The 14,384-nt window shown below is 35.2% G+C and overlaps 1 protein-coding gene across 1 annotated transcript in view; it reads right to left on the bottom strand.

Moving 5' to 3' along the window:
- The window catches only part of PTPRT (protein tyrosine phosphatase receptor type T), a 3,212,182-nt gene that overhangs the window by 39,733 nt on the left and 3,158,065 nt on the right, over positions 1 to 14,384 (bottom strand). The window lies entirely within an intron of this gene.

Raw genomic sequence — 14,384 nt, forward strand, 5'->3', positions numbered from 1 at the left:
TTTGCTTATACTCTTCACCCTCATGATTTAACCATGCCAACTGTGGGTATATCTTCAATATACCACACTCACGTTGTCAGTTATTGCTATAGTATTGAATAGTAATGAGTCTCATTGACAAGACAAGATTAATTAAAGCTTGCTTCACTGAAGAGCTTGGTAAAATCAGTAATCTTTAAAGACATCTGTTTTTTCCAAATTTTCCTTTTAGCACAGTAAAGTGTGGCTCATCTGTGATTGTGTGTATGTGCATGTGTACGTGTGTGTATCAGTGTGAATGTTATTTAAGTGTGCTTGTGTGTGCATTATTGACAAACTCTCCTTCAACTCATTGGTGAACAAAAGAAGAATATTGAATCCAGTGAATTGAAAACCCTTAAGTACTCTGCACCTCCCAATATGGAGGGTTATGCCCTTACACCCTCCTAAATTATATATAGCAAATCTATTGCTACACCAAAGAGGAGAAAAGGAGGAAAAACTCATAAAAGCACACCAATGGATCACAGACTACAATACAATACATTGCAGTTAAACCCACCACAACATTTCTATTTCAAAATAAAACTCCAAATCAAAACCTAGCAACAACTAGTAGGATAACTGAGTGTGTGTTTAAGTACTCCAATGCATTCAGACATTGGTTACTGATCTCAAATCTGATTATCTATACATATGTGATTGTGTGTGTGTGTGTGTGTGTGTGTGTGTGTGTGTGTGTGTGTGTGTGTGTGTGTGTGTGTGTGTGTCAACATGTCACTTGGTCAATGTGCAAAATACGCACTACAACATGTCATATATTCATTATATCTTACCCAAAATAAATCATCTCTCAGTACCTACCAATATCCTAACCACATTCCCTCAAATTTGATTGAATAGTGGTAGTGTAATGGGATGAGTTTTTTTTTTAAATAAGATGCACGTTAGTGTTTAGGGGCAGGGTTAGGGTTGTCATACTTTGCTGAGGTGGGCAGAAGGGCTTTGCTCGAACACAGACACAGAAACACACACACAGACACACACACACACACACACACACACACACACACACACACACACACACACACACACACACACACACACACACACACACACACTTCCCATACCTGTACATTACTTTAACCATAACCCACACAGGTTCTCACAAATACAGATGCACATACCTAGTATACATCCCATTTATCAGTTATGACAAAACAAATATCCGACAAAATGCCCATTTGATAAAATGAATGTTTAAACAAACAACCCTGCACTTACAGCTGTCAACCAAAGCTGCAGTTAATCAAGCACAAGGCAATGATGTATATATATATATATATATATATATATATATATATTTTTTTTTTTTTTTTTTTTTTTAAATATTTATTTTTTTGCATTCTTTTAGCAAAGGAAAGAAACTAGCAGTCATTTACAAAAGAAACTGTTACTCCAACGTTGCACTCTCTCTCTCTCTAGTGATGTCATCAATTAGCATGTGATAACTTTAAAGAGTACAAAGCAATGTCATAGTCATAAGTTCAAGCCTCGTCTGGAACAAGTCCTTTTCATCCTTGTAGTTTGCTTGATTTCTGCTAGGCTAATAGGCAGAACACATTAATCCAGTTTTAATGGTACATGTTAAAAAGCAAAGGTTAACTAGTACTGTCCTACAAGTTTCTGTAATAGGCCCTGTCTTCTCTGGATCACATTTTCTGTGAAATGTAAATAAATGCTTAGAACCATTGACTAAGTTTGAAGATGACTAGAAGCTAAGGATCATGCTAATCTTCCGCTCTGACTCATTATTATTTTCAAAATGCTTTGAAAACACTGTTAACTGCCACTCTAATCATGCCCCCCCCTAAAAACAAAGAAATGTAGTACAGTTACTTTACCTTTAGCAAAATATGTGCTCCTGTATAGTGCCATATAAATGAAGTTTGCCACAAAACAGACACTTAAATTAGCATATCTCCAATATTGTCAGAAAAATCCTTCTGTTCTCTGCTCATCTGTTGTGGGTTCTTATCCAGATTTCAGTCCATCCTAATTCCACTTTAGTCTGCCCTCTTTTACCACATCAGAGAAAACAATGATCCATTTCACATTTTATAATCTAAAGAATTTCAGCTTTAAATGATTTTTTTATATGTCTGCACTACTGCCCCTCTTCTTATTTTCTGTGACCTTACTCTCTTTGAAATCCTTTTCCTCAAAATGACCTTTTCATTTAGTACCCACTCCAAAGACCGATCTCTATGCCAGGATATAAAGAAGCCCCAAATCAGAGACAAATTCATTATCCTGCTCCATTCTCACATATGGAAGAAACTTCATGTAGACATTGGACAGTTTGAACCACAGCAACATTCAAAGTTCAAATCAATAAATAAATTGGATTTGGATCTATATTATAATCTCTAAGGTTTATAACTTCGAATCACTAAAGATCGAACTTTAGTGTTTGAAGTCTTAAACCATTGAAACCAAAAAAAAAAAAATACTAAATTAAAAAAACAAAAAATGAAATAGTGTGTAGACAGGGGGGCAAACACTCCTGCACCTCCCATACCCCCCTACTTAAAAATACCAACTCCGAGAACGCACTACATTGAAGTAAACGGAAATCTCCCCCTACGGAGATTTTCCATTTAAACATTCAATGTAGTGCACTTTTGGTATTCTCATGTCGACAATATCGTATTCGATATTGTCAGACTTCAAGATTTTAATATAGACCCTGGGGTTCACAAATCCCTCTAACATATCCCTGGCTACTAACTTCTAGCTATGAAAAATTAAATAACATCATATTTTTCCTCCCCTATTCATTCTCTTCTTCATCTTTACTACCATTTCTCCAACCTCTCCATATTTCCCTTCTTTCTAGCATCATCCATGCTGAAGAAACACTGTCTATATCTTCTAAATTAACCTTACTCCCTTCCATCATCTTCTAAACTATTAGCTCACCATTAAAGATACTTCCATAGGCCTACCGGCTAAGCGTACACTTGTTGGTATACTGTTGGCTTAGTATAAACCTAGGATCCATTGAATGTTTGAAATAGCTATCCTAATTAGTGAAAAATGTTATTTGGTGGAGTAATAAGCATTCACAAAAAATGTATGGAATTAAGGGAGTATATTTCATGTTAATAGACTAAAGGTCATTTTGTTCACTCAAGATTAGTTAAACATAGTTTCATAATGAACAAAACATTGCCAAAAGCAGTATTGAGTTAGAGAGGGAGTATTTATGCAATGCAGTCAAAGCCACACATCTTCATGTATGCATGTGTCTGCATTCACTGCACCTACTTAAGTAATATAATCAGCTCTGAGGTCACCAAAATTTGGCAAAATGGGATATTTCTCTAGTGAGGGCAAATTTCACAAAAATATTATTCATAATCTAGAGTCTGTGTCAAAGAGATGACTGATTTGTGTATTGTGACTGTAAAGGTGTAGACTATTTATGTTTAGTATAATTCTTCCATTTGATTGATAAATTATCCAGCAGAGAAAGACTTGAGGTTAACCAGTGTACATACTACATTCTCGCAATATCTCTTTAGTGGGGCCATTATCAGCCTTGGTATTGGATACAAACTTATCCAAAGTGAGATAGAGTATGATTCACTGTGAACCAGCAGAAGGCTTACATTATTGCAATATGGAAGAACTTAGCCTTGGGCCATACCATTGAAGTCTTTTATTCTCCTGGCATAACATTACATAGTAGCAGGAGTACAGTAACTAGATATTGTTAATTTCTAGCATTCTAAAGACATACTAATACATCACTCATTGCAACTAACTAAATACATTTAATCAGGCTTTGCTGTGATGATGCTTGGAAATGGTTCTGTGAATTTTAAGGATTGTATAGGATACAGTCAAAAAAGAAAAAATGCAAAATAAAATACTATGTGAGAGTAAAAACATTATTTTCAAGTCAATATAAAACCACTGATAAGCAATTTCATTTACAAGTGTAGATTTCTTTAGATGTACAAATTGGATGGACTCTGTCCTTATAGACTAACATGCTTAGTCGTGGCTTTATACTGGCTCAGAGACAGAAAAAAGTTTTATTCTTCATTCAGTAGTCTGTTTTTAATCATTCACCATACTCTATAATTTTTATTACGTTTACAAAATTATTCCAGTGTATAATATGTACTATACCTTTTTTCCAATAAACATCTTTATTAAATTATCACATAAGACATAGGAAATCTCACATTTATATAAATGAAAAATGAACAACGTTGATACCACTTTTTATAGAGGATCAATTTGCTGGTGTTTTGGACTAATATTTTTAATATCTCTTGTAATTGTCTATATTTGTAAAACTGTCTAATACAAAGAATTGATGCAAAACAACAACTTGCTTGAAGGTATGGTAGGGATGGACATCTCAAGAAAGGAGGACGTTCACAGAATAAGAAATTTAATTTAAAGTTCCTACATTTTATGAAAAGCTGAGTATCTGTATAACTAATGATAATTATATTGATTGCACTGCCTGAAGAGATATCATAAAATTAGACTTGATTGTTAAAAAAACAACAAATATAGTTGCATGTATGACAGGCAAATAGCATTATTGTAAACACAAACAGATATGGTTATACAATATAGAGATAGGCACATATATAATAATATGAATGCAAATGACTTAAAAGGAATATGATAAACTAAATGAATACTTATGTGCATAGAGTAAAGACAAGAGTGCAAATGCTTCAAAATTAGCTTAAAAATTAGAAACAAAGTATTTTTCAAGACAATCAATAACCTATGTTTGCTGAAAGGAGTAATGTAACTACATGGGAGAGAGACTTTAATGCATGGCAGATAAGATAGAAATGATTTCCATATGAAAGAAAATAAATATGTCTGATAAGTCATACTTAGAATGTCTGAAGATCATCATAATCCCATGTAATGGCAAACTGAAAGATGCAGAGTGATATGCATTCACCCACACACACATGCATAAAAATTAACTTTCCAGACTGAACATTTTCAAATACAATTACACTAATCTTTCACATCTAACACCACCACACAGTATTATAACATTTTAAGAGCCCTATTTTATACATTTTGTTAGTCATATAAACTAAACTTAACTGACGATTGAACCAATGTGCTATGATTTAACACAGATTTCATAAATATGAGTCCACTATTCCTGGGAAACTTGCCACTTTTTCAAAGCAACATTCATTAAAATGCTTTATATGCAGTGTAGCTGTTCAAGCCACAACCCATATCATCTTCACATAAAACATTTAAGTCTGAAACTCTAACTTGAGAACTCTGTGGAAATTTACTGATAGGTTAAGTACCATGCATTTTTATATGTACAACATAACGACTGATAAAAACAATGTAATATGGGAAGTTATGTGCATATGACTCAAGCTTTCTCTGTGTCTAAAATTAATTGCAAATGACTTCACATTTTTCAAATGAGAAGAAGAAGAAGAACAGTAAAGTTTGTAAAAATTAAACACCAATTTAGATTTTCAGGTTTTGGTATACTATACTAAAGTTTTAGCAGGAGTGACAATAATGGTTTTATTATTATAGGTAGTGAAATTTTCTAGGCTAAACGAATGCCTATCCTCAAAAGTTGTGTAAAAATGTAGACTATTGTTTCATTACTCATCTGAATTTAGTTCACATGACTGACACTTGATATAAAATAGTGATGTAATTTTTACTTATGATGATTTGAAACAGTATTAAATTCCAGAACTTAATGTGACTTTACTGCAATTTTATTTGGAAAAAAATGGCTAAGTATTTGTTATTTACTGAACTTTTTTTGTCTGTCTTAACACTTAGTCATCTAATATGTTTGCTTTGAGCTAATCTGTTTTGAACGTGTTTTTAAATCAGCAGTGGAAGCACTCGCATACATAAACACACACGAACAAGTATGTATATGCACACATGTTCACGTGCACCCATTCACAAAAAATCACACACACACACACACACACACAGACAGACAGAGACACACACACACACACACACACACACACACACACACACACACACACACACACACACACACACACACACACACTAAATGAAATGTACTGGAAATATACATAATATCATTAGTTTTGATATTATGTTTTTAAATAGATATGACAATCTAGAGTGAAAACATTACAGAAGCTGTAATGGGCATTCAGGAGTAGCAGACAAATGTCTGCAACTTAAGACAATAGAGATCCTAATGAATTAATATGGCTTTTATGATGCGGAACACAGCTTCACTGATGAGAATGGAGCCTTAGCTGTATCAAAATGGAGAAAAATACCAACTAGATATACTGAACTACTCTGAGAACAGTATGGTGTCCAGAACCACTCGCCTCAACCAGGAATGGTTTCTTGCCTTCTGTGGAATTAGGCTCTAGGTGAGGTCCCAGGAGGTGTTGACATACTCAGAAGTTCCTTAATATGTGCCGTACTGTTGTAGTTTATGGGCCATTTCCCCCTCAGTGCTATTCACTTCCAAAGAGGAACACTATGACAGTTATTTATCACTGCACACCACACAGCAGAGCACTCATTTTTTTGTAAAAAGTGGCTGAAGCCATTGAAACAATGGCCTCTGGCAATTCTACTGTCATTCAGAAAGACATATTTAATCACATTTGAAATTATACAAATATGTGAATGGATGGTATTTACAGCAACAGCCTGAGAGATCTAAAAAAAATGAGATAAGAGTTGATACTGGATTTCTGCTCATGGATTATTGACAAGAAACTTCATGCATGAACTCAGATAGGATAATAAGCATATCTGGTGCAGAGATGCTTCTGCAGAATGTTATTGATCATTTTTTTCTGGTTGTGACACCAGACTTGAGGTCATGTATAATGGAGGGGGTTCATATTGAAACATCAGCACTCATAATGCCGAGTGTCCACAGAGAGGAAAAGCGACCAAAATTCCAGGAGGAGAGGGTCACTCAAACAGTACTCTTCTCTTCTAAACAGAGAGAAAACCCCCTATACCCCCATACATACCTATATAGATATATATATATATATATATATATATATATATATATATATATATATATATATATGTTTGTGTCTTTCGGCTTTTTTCCGGTTAGGGGTCGCCACAGCGGAACTCCTGTCCACTAATGATTGGCAGTAGAGTTTTACATGCTGGCTTGCCGGGCCTAACGCACGACCTTCAACAAAGGAACGCCCGTTCATGCATGTCGCCACACAGAAGATGCTCTAACTGAGGATCGAACAGGCAAGGGTATATATGTATATATATATAGATATATATATATATATATATATATATATATATATATATATCAGTCTACTTCGACCCATTGAAATTACAGTTGTTCGAATTTCATTTACCCAACTCCATATTTTCGAATCTTTATTAATCCAAAAGCATGTAATGCCAAAATCCTTTCCCTGTGAAAGGAACCATTTGACCAACAAACTGCAGCACCACCACCGTGGGTATATATGTATGTGTGTATATATATATATATATATATATATATATATATATATGTGTATATATATATATATATATATATATATATATATATATATATATATATATATGTATATATATATATATATATATATATATATATATATATATATATATATATCTATATCAGTCTACTTCGACCCATTGAAATTACAGTTGTTCGAATTTCATTTACCCGGCTCCATATTTCCGAATTTTCATTAATCCAAAAGCATGGAATGCCAAAATCCTTTCCCTGTGAAAGGAACCATTTGACCACCACAGTAAACTTTGTTCTTTGTTCAATGTAGTGCGATCTCGGAGTTCGTATATTTAAGTAGGAGGAGTGTGGGGGGCAAAGCCTCCCACTTTGGTGGGTTTAGTTTTGGTCATTTTAGTTTTTTTTTCATTGTGGCCAAATGGTTCTTTTCAAAGGGAAAGGATTTCAGCAGTCCATGCTTTCAGATTAATGAAGATTCAGAGAAGTGTAGTCGGGTAAGTGAAATTTGAACAACTGTAATTTCAATGATTCAAAGTAGACCCACATATATATATATATATATATATATATATATATATATATATAAATAACTTCAAGATTGCCATAATTTGGAAAAAAGGAAATATTCTGGGAAATTACCATCTTGGACTTGATATATGTAAGTCCCTGTTTTGGCCCATTTAGTCTCCATGTTTTGGAATTTGTTCTAGCAGGAGACAACATTTGAAATGGTTACAATTCTGGAGACTAGGATGAAACAATGGGCAGAAAAGCCATCCTATGCCCATGTCATAGTGAGCTGGATGTACAGTAGTATTTATTGGTTGCACAGATCTAAAATCCTAACATGAAGAGTGAGGATCTATAATGTTTTTGTCATTTTCTGAGTGAGGCCATGGGCACCGAATCCAAAGGGACCATGTTTGATGCCTCATTGTTTGGGGAAGAAACATGGAAAAGTACCAGATAATGGTCAGTGCTTGATGGCTATATACCTCTAAACCTCTTATTGCAAACATTTTGGACAAAGCCAAAAATAACAAGGAGGGTGGTAAAGGCGCTAAATAAGGGAATGATTTTAAGTATTATTCTTATAAACTTAGAAAGTTAAAAGAATAACAGGTTTTGCAGTACTATGCATTGTCTGAATGATAGGAAGTCTAAAAACTCAAAAGTCTGTCATGATTTAGTTACTTCAATCCCAAATTACCTCAGTTGTTTACCACAAAACCACACATTTTATTAGACACAGACCAAAAATAAGAAGCAAAAATCTGGACACTCTACACAATTCTGGACAGTCAAGAGATATGCATGGTTTACAACCCCAAAACCTGTTGGTAGATACCAGTGATGGTGAAAGCAGTCAAAATGAAGAAAGTTTACTTTCAAGAAAATTGTACGGATGACTATACTGATTCAGCTAAAAGTTATTGGTTGGGCAAGAAACCCATTGCAGGTGGCAACTTGGTAACTGTACCAAGTTTACAGTAACTTTTTTTTCTCCAATTCTTGCCCAGCAATGTGATTGCATTAGTTATTTAACATATGAGGATAAGAAAATTATCAAAACCTTCAGTTTTTAAACTGGTATACTAGCCTCCTCGCACAAGAAATCTGAACAAAGCCAGACATAATGGTGGGACAAAGCCCCAAAAATATGGGCAGATTTTAAATATTGCTCTTTTAAACTTTGAAAGTTGCTAGAGTAATAGTATTATTCTTATCATGTATTTTCTGAAGGATGTAAAGTCTGAAACTCAAATGTATGTTACTATTTAATGACTTCAGCCCTCAGGAATCTGGACAGTTGAGAGGTATGGGGTGCCTCATGACATCAGGCTTTATTTTTCAGTTTGATGAACCACTTGATTATCTTCAAGGAAGAAATGACAGTCGCCTTGATTTTCTTACACAGAAAGGGAGGTTGGGTAATGCTGGTGCTGGTGTAGCCTCTTGCTGAGGTTGGCCATACACTAGCACTGTGGATTTTAATCAAGAAGGCAATGAAGAACTCGTCACAGAGGAAGTCCACTTATTGATATCCTGTATTTGCCTGCCAGTGGCCTTTATGCAATGGACTACTTACTCTCACTGACAGCAAAAACATCTCCTCATGCCTAGTGAAAATTCTAATCCTTAACAAATTAATTCTCCTGTATAGGAAGGACCTACAGAGTGAAGCTTTATATGATCCATGAATGTGGTAATTGGTAAGGAGTGCAGAACTGGTTGAATTATTAGGAACAGGATGTAATGCATATGTGTACATGTGTGTCTATGTATATGTATACTACTGCGTTTGTGCTTGATAATACATGAGCAAGTACCACCCACTATGATATTTAATTTTCTGAAATCAATACAACTTGCATACAACTAAATGCAAGACAAGATTCTAACTGCAGATCTCAAACCTCATCTGCATTCTGCTGTTCTACATGTACATAAAAGAGGAATACAATGTGGATTTTTTCCTCTTACAGGCATTAGTTTCCCACATACAGCTGTAATCATACCATGAACAGTGTTAAATATATGGAGCAGCTTTTCACCCATTAAAAGTTTTTGTTTCATTGTGCCCATCCATATGTATTTTGACAATGCAAATGCAAGCTTGGTTTAGAGGACTACTTGCCTCTTTTTTTTAAACACCTTTTCATTAACTTTAATAAAAAGATTGTACAAAACTATTTAAAGATAAATAGGCCAAAATATAACTTATTTACAGATGCCCACAACAAAAATCAAACACAGAAAACTAAATTGTTAAAATTTATCAAGTAAATCACTTAATGTTGGCCAAAATCTGAACTGCTGAGTAATATCTGAAGCTCACATTTTCACAGTTGATGATTATTTTTTATAGACATTAGTGCTAAATTAATAAAGTCAGTGAAAGAAAGAGTAGTTTTACATTTCCAAGTTTTTATGACTATTTTTCTTGCTATAGCTAAAACTGTCCAAAGGATAAGCCCCTGCACCCTAGGAATGGAATCCACAACTGGACCATTAAATAAGATCAAGGAGTTAGAAGTGATACAAGTATCTGTCCACAAACCCTGGGCAAAATGTCTAAATTCAACCCAAAAAAGGAGTTACAGTTACAGGACATATTATATATCTATCTATCTATCTATATATATATATATATATATATATATATATATACACACACACACACACACACACACACACACACACACACACACACATATATATATATATATATATATATATAGATAGATATGTGTGTGTGTGTGTGTGTACCAAAAGTTAGCTTATCGAACATACTGACTCTCTTCTGTGCATGTATGTGTGTATGTATATACATATGTACGGCTATAGATATAGATATAGTATACTTATATATAAGTACAATGTATATATTACCAATATATTCCTTTGTTAAAATTGAAAGTGGACATTAAATGTTCAACATTTTCTCTCTGCTTTTTTTACAGTCAGAAACCAGTAAATGTTATTTTTTCACTTGATTGTAAATTCTTTCTCTATGCAACTAAATAAATAATAAAATTACAAAGATTTTGCTATTTATTTTCACACAACTAGCCCTTAGTGACATGGAGAAATGCTTTGTTGTGTGCTGGATAGCTTGATATGATCTTCTCAGGCATCTACCTGACCTGGTTCAGACCCCACATTAAGGACAATGAGATAATTTCCCCCAGGTTATAATACAATCAGGGCTGATAGAACTATCAAAAATGGTGGAGGCGTCACCATACTATACAAGACTGTCCTCAAGGTAGACCTTATACATAAAGAAATCCCAACATTTAACAATGCAGAAACTCTATTCACCAAATATTCAGTCAACAGAAGCAACTAAACCTAGTGGGTATTTACATACCCCCAGGTGACAACATACCTACTCTAGAGTCTATGCTAAACTGGACATATGCAAATCTCCCACAGGAGACTCTTAGGGGACTTTAACATTGACTGGAAATCCATCAACACAACTATCCCCTCTAATCACATCAACCTGTATTCCTATACTCAACTTATCCAAACACCCACCCACATTGACAAAAATACAAACAAGGAATCCATACTAGACTGGATCTTTACAAACAACCCATCTACTGCCCAATATTATGGTACAGTACCAACTGGTCTTACTGACCATTTACCCACATTCATATTAAGACAGCACCTCAAAACCACTAAAACTACCACCTTACATGAAATCTGTAATTCAAAACATTTCATACCTGAGCATTTCATTAATGCACTAAGGTATTGCAATTAAGCTCCCCTAGCAACCCTCACACTAGACAATGGAGTGGAGTACTTCAATTCCACCATTTTAAACATATTAAATCAGATGCCCCCCTTAAGTACAATTCAAATAAAAACCAACCCAGCCCCATGGCTCTCTAAAAACACAAGAACCCTTCTCAAACTTAGGGATAAAGCTTGGGATACATGGTATCACAATAAAACTGATCACAACAGGCAGATTTTCCTCGAACTACGTAATAAAGCAAAAAAAAAACAGATATTGCAAGATAAGAAAATTCACTACACAGAGCTACAAGTAAAACATACCACTAACTGCAAAAAATTTTAGGCATCTGTCAACCAAGTATTACAACCAGGTAAACTCACTAGTCCTCCCCCCAATGTCAGAGGAGATAATATAGAGATAGCTACCCAATTTAACAACTCCTTCACTTCTTCCATCCTTAACTTAACTAGCAACAGCCAGCCTTGCAGTCTCCCACAACCAATCAGCAATGAAAACTCATACCCTCCATTCACTGTCAAACCAGTTCCTACCAACACAATATATAAGCACCTCATTAACTGAAACTCACCACTTTGGCAATCGACAAACTCCCTGCAGAGTACCTCAAAATTGTCACTAGTGCTATAGGTCATCCCATCTCTATACTTATCAATCGGTCTATCAACGAGCATAGAATTCCAGCTCTTTGGAAATCTTCCTACATAATACCCTTACACAAAGGTGGTCCCTCAACTGAACATACCAACTACCACCCCATAGTAATCTTATCCCCCCTATCAAAAATCCTTGAAGTATGTATCCATTCTCAGCTGACGATACATTTACTTACAAATAGTCTCCTCACCAACACCCATCATGGCTTTTGCCAATTCCAAAGCATCATCACAGCACTCATATCCTTCACCAACACTATCAATAAATATAGGAACCAAGGAAAACTAGTGTCTGCTACCTTCCTTGAACTGTCCAAAGCATGCCATACAGTATTCCACAGCAAACTACATACTATTTTAGCCGAACTCAACCTAAACAGCCCCTCATTGCTCTGGTTTCAAGGCTACCTATGCAACTGCCAACAAGCAGTTAAGTGGCATAATTCCCACTCCCCCTTCTCCCCGTAACAGTAGGTGTACCACAAGGATCCATACTGGGATCCCTACTATTTAATATCTTTACAAACACCCTCCACAGCACCACCCAGCAAGATACAATAGTCCAATATGCAGATGATACTACACTGATCTGCTCAGCCCCCACAGACCAAACACTCCAGACTAAAACTCAAGAGGCCTTCTCCAATATCGAAAACTGGTTAAAAACTCACAACTAATACTTAACCCCAAAAAGACTCAATGTATGCTTTTGCACCTACCAGAACTATTGACTCGTCTGCTCTTTTCTCTATCAGTTCTGCCAATAACACCCAAATATCACCAGTATCACCAGTATCACAAGCTAAACGTCTTTGTGTAATACTTGACCAAAACCTAAAGTTTGACAAACATATAGCACAAAGTTCATAAAAAACATGGAACCCTATACCGCTGCAAAAACTATCTAACCAAAAACACCAAAATTACTATATTCAGAACTCACCTTCTCTCTACATTGCTTTATGCATCCGCTGTATTAACAAACCTTAACAAGACAGACTTACACAGATTATCCATGTGTTATAATAAAATAGCTAGATTTGCAACCAACTCTAATTTCTGCTTCCACCACTGTCACTCACTAAAACAATTAGGTTGGCTAGAACTCGCCAACTTACTAAACTATAACCAACTCACCATGACTCATTACTTGCTGTACCACCCAAACAAGATTCCTGATCTCTTAGGCTTACTCAACTTTCACAATTCTGCTCGCCAACTAAGATCCACAAACAAAGCACTTCTTAAAGTAGCTAAGTGTAGACACAGTACTGGTGAATCCCTATACTCCAACACAGTTGCTAAAATCTGGAATTCTCTTCCACCAGATATCAGATTGCAAAACAGCAGTCCCACCTTTAAAACCCAATTAAAAGCCCACCTCAATCTCATCTGGCAATGTACCTGTACTGACCATGGCTAGCGCTACTACCATCATTATGATAAATCTTCCTCTGGCACTACTCAAAGGGCAAACACACAGAAAAAAAACTACCATAACGAATTGTATTTTTAAATGTATGTATATAACTGTATATATTACTGGGTTACCTATTACAACCCTGAAACAGCAGTTGCGTGAATACGGAAACATCGACACATATTGAGCGAACCGCATGTTCTGAAGCACAAAATTTGAAATGTCGAATTGTCATAGTTGGCCCTTCTCCGGTATAGCTCCTTAAGATAAGTGTGCAATAGTTATGGACCTTAGGGTTAGGGTGCTGGTTAAGGTAAGTGCATACATAGTAATATATGTAAGCTTTAGTTTAGGGTTATAAGTAGGGTTTTGTTAAGTGTATGTATGTGGATTATTTATTTTGTTTGGGTATAGCTCCTTAACGTAGTTGTGCAATAGTTACGGAACTTAGGGTTAGGGTGCGGGTTAAGGTAAGTGCATACATAGTAATAGATGTAA

Source organism: Protopterus annectens, chromosome 12.part0 (genome assembly GCF_019279795.1).
Source record: "Protopterus annectens isolate FY-2018-M chromosome 12.part0, PAN1.0, whole genome shotgun sequence".
Taxonomy (NCBI): Eukaryota; Metazoa; Chordata; order Ceratodontiformes; family Protopteridae; genus Protopterus; species Protopterus annectens.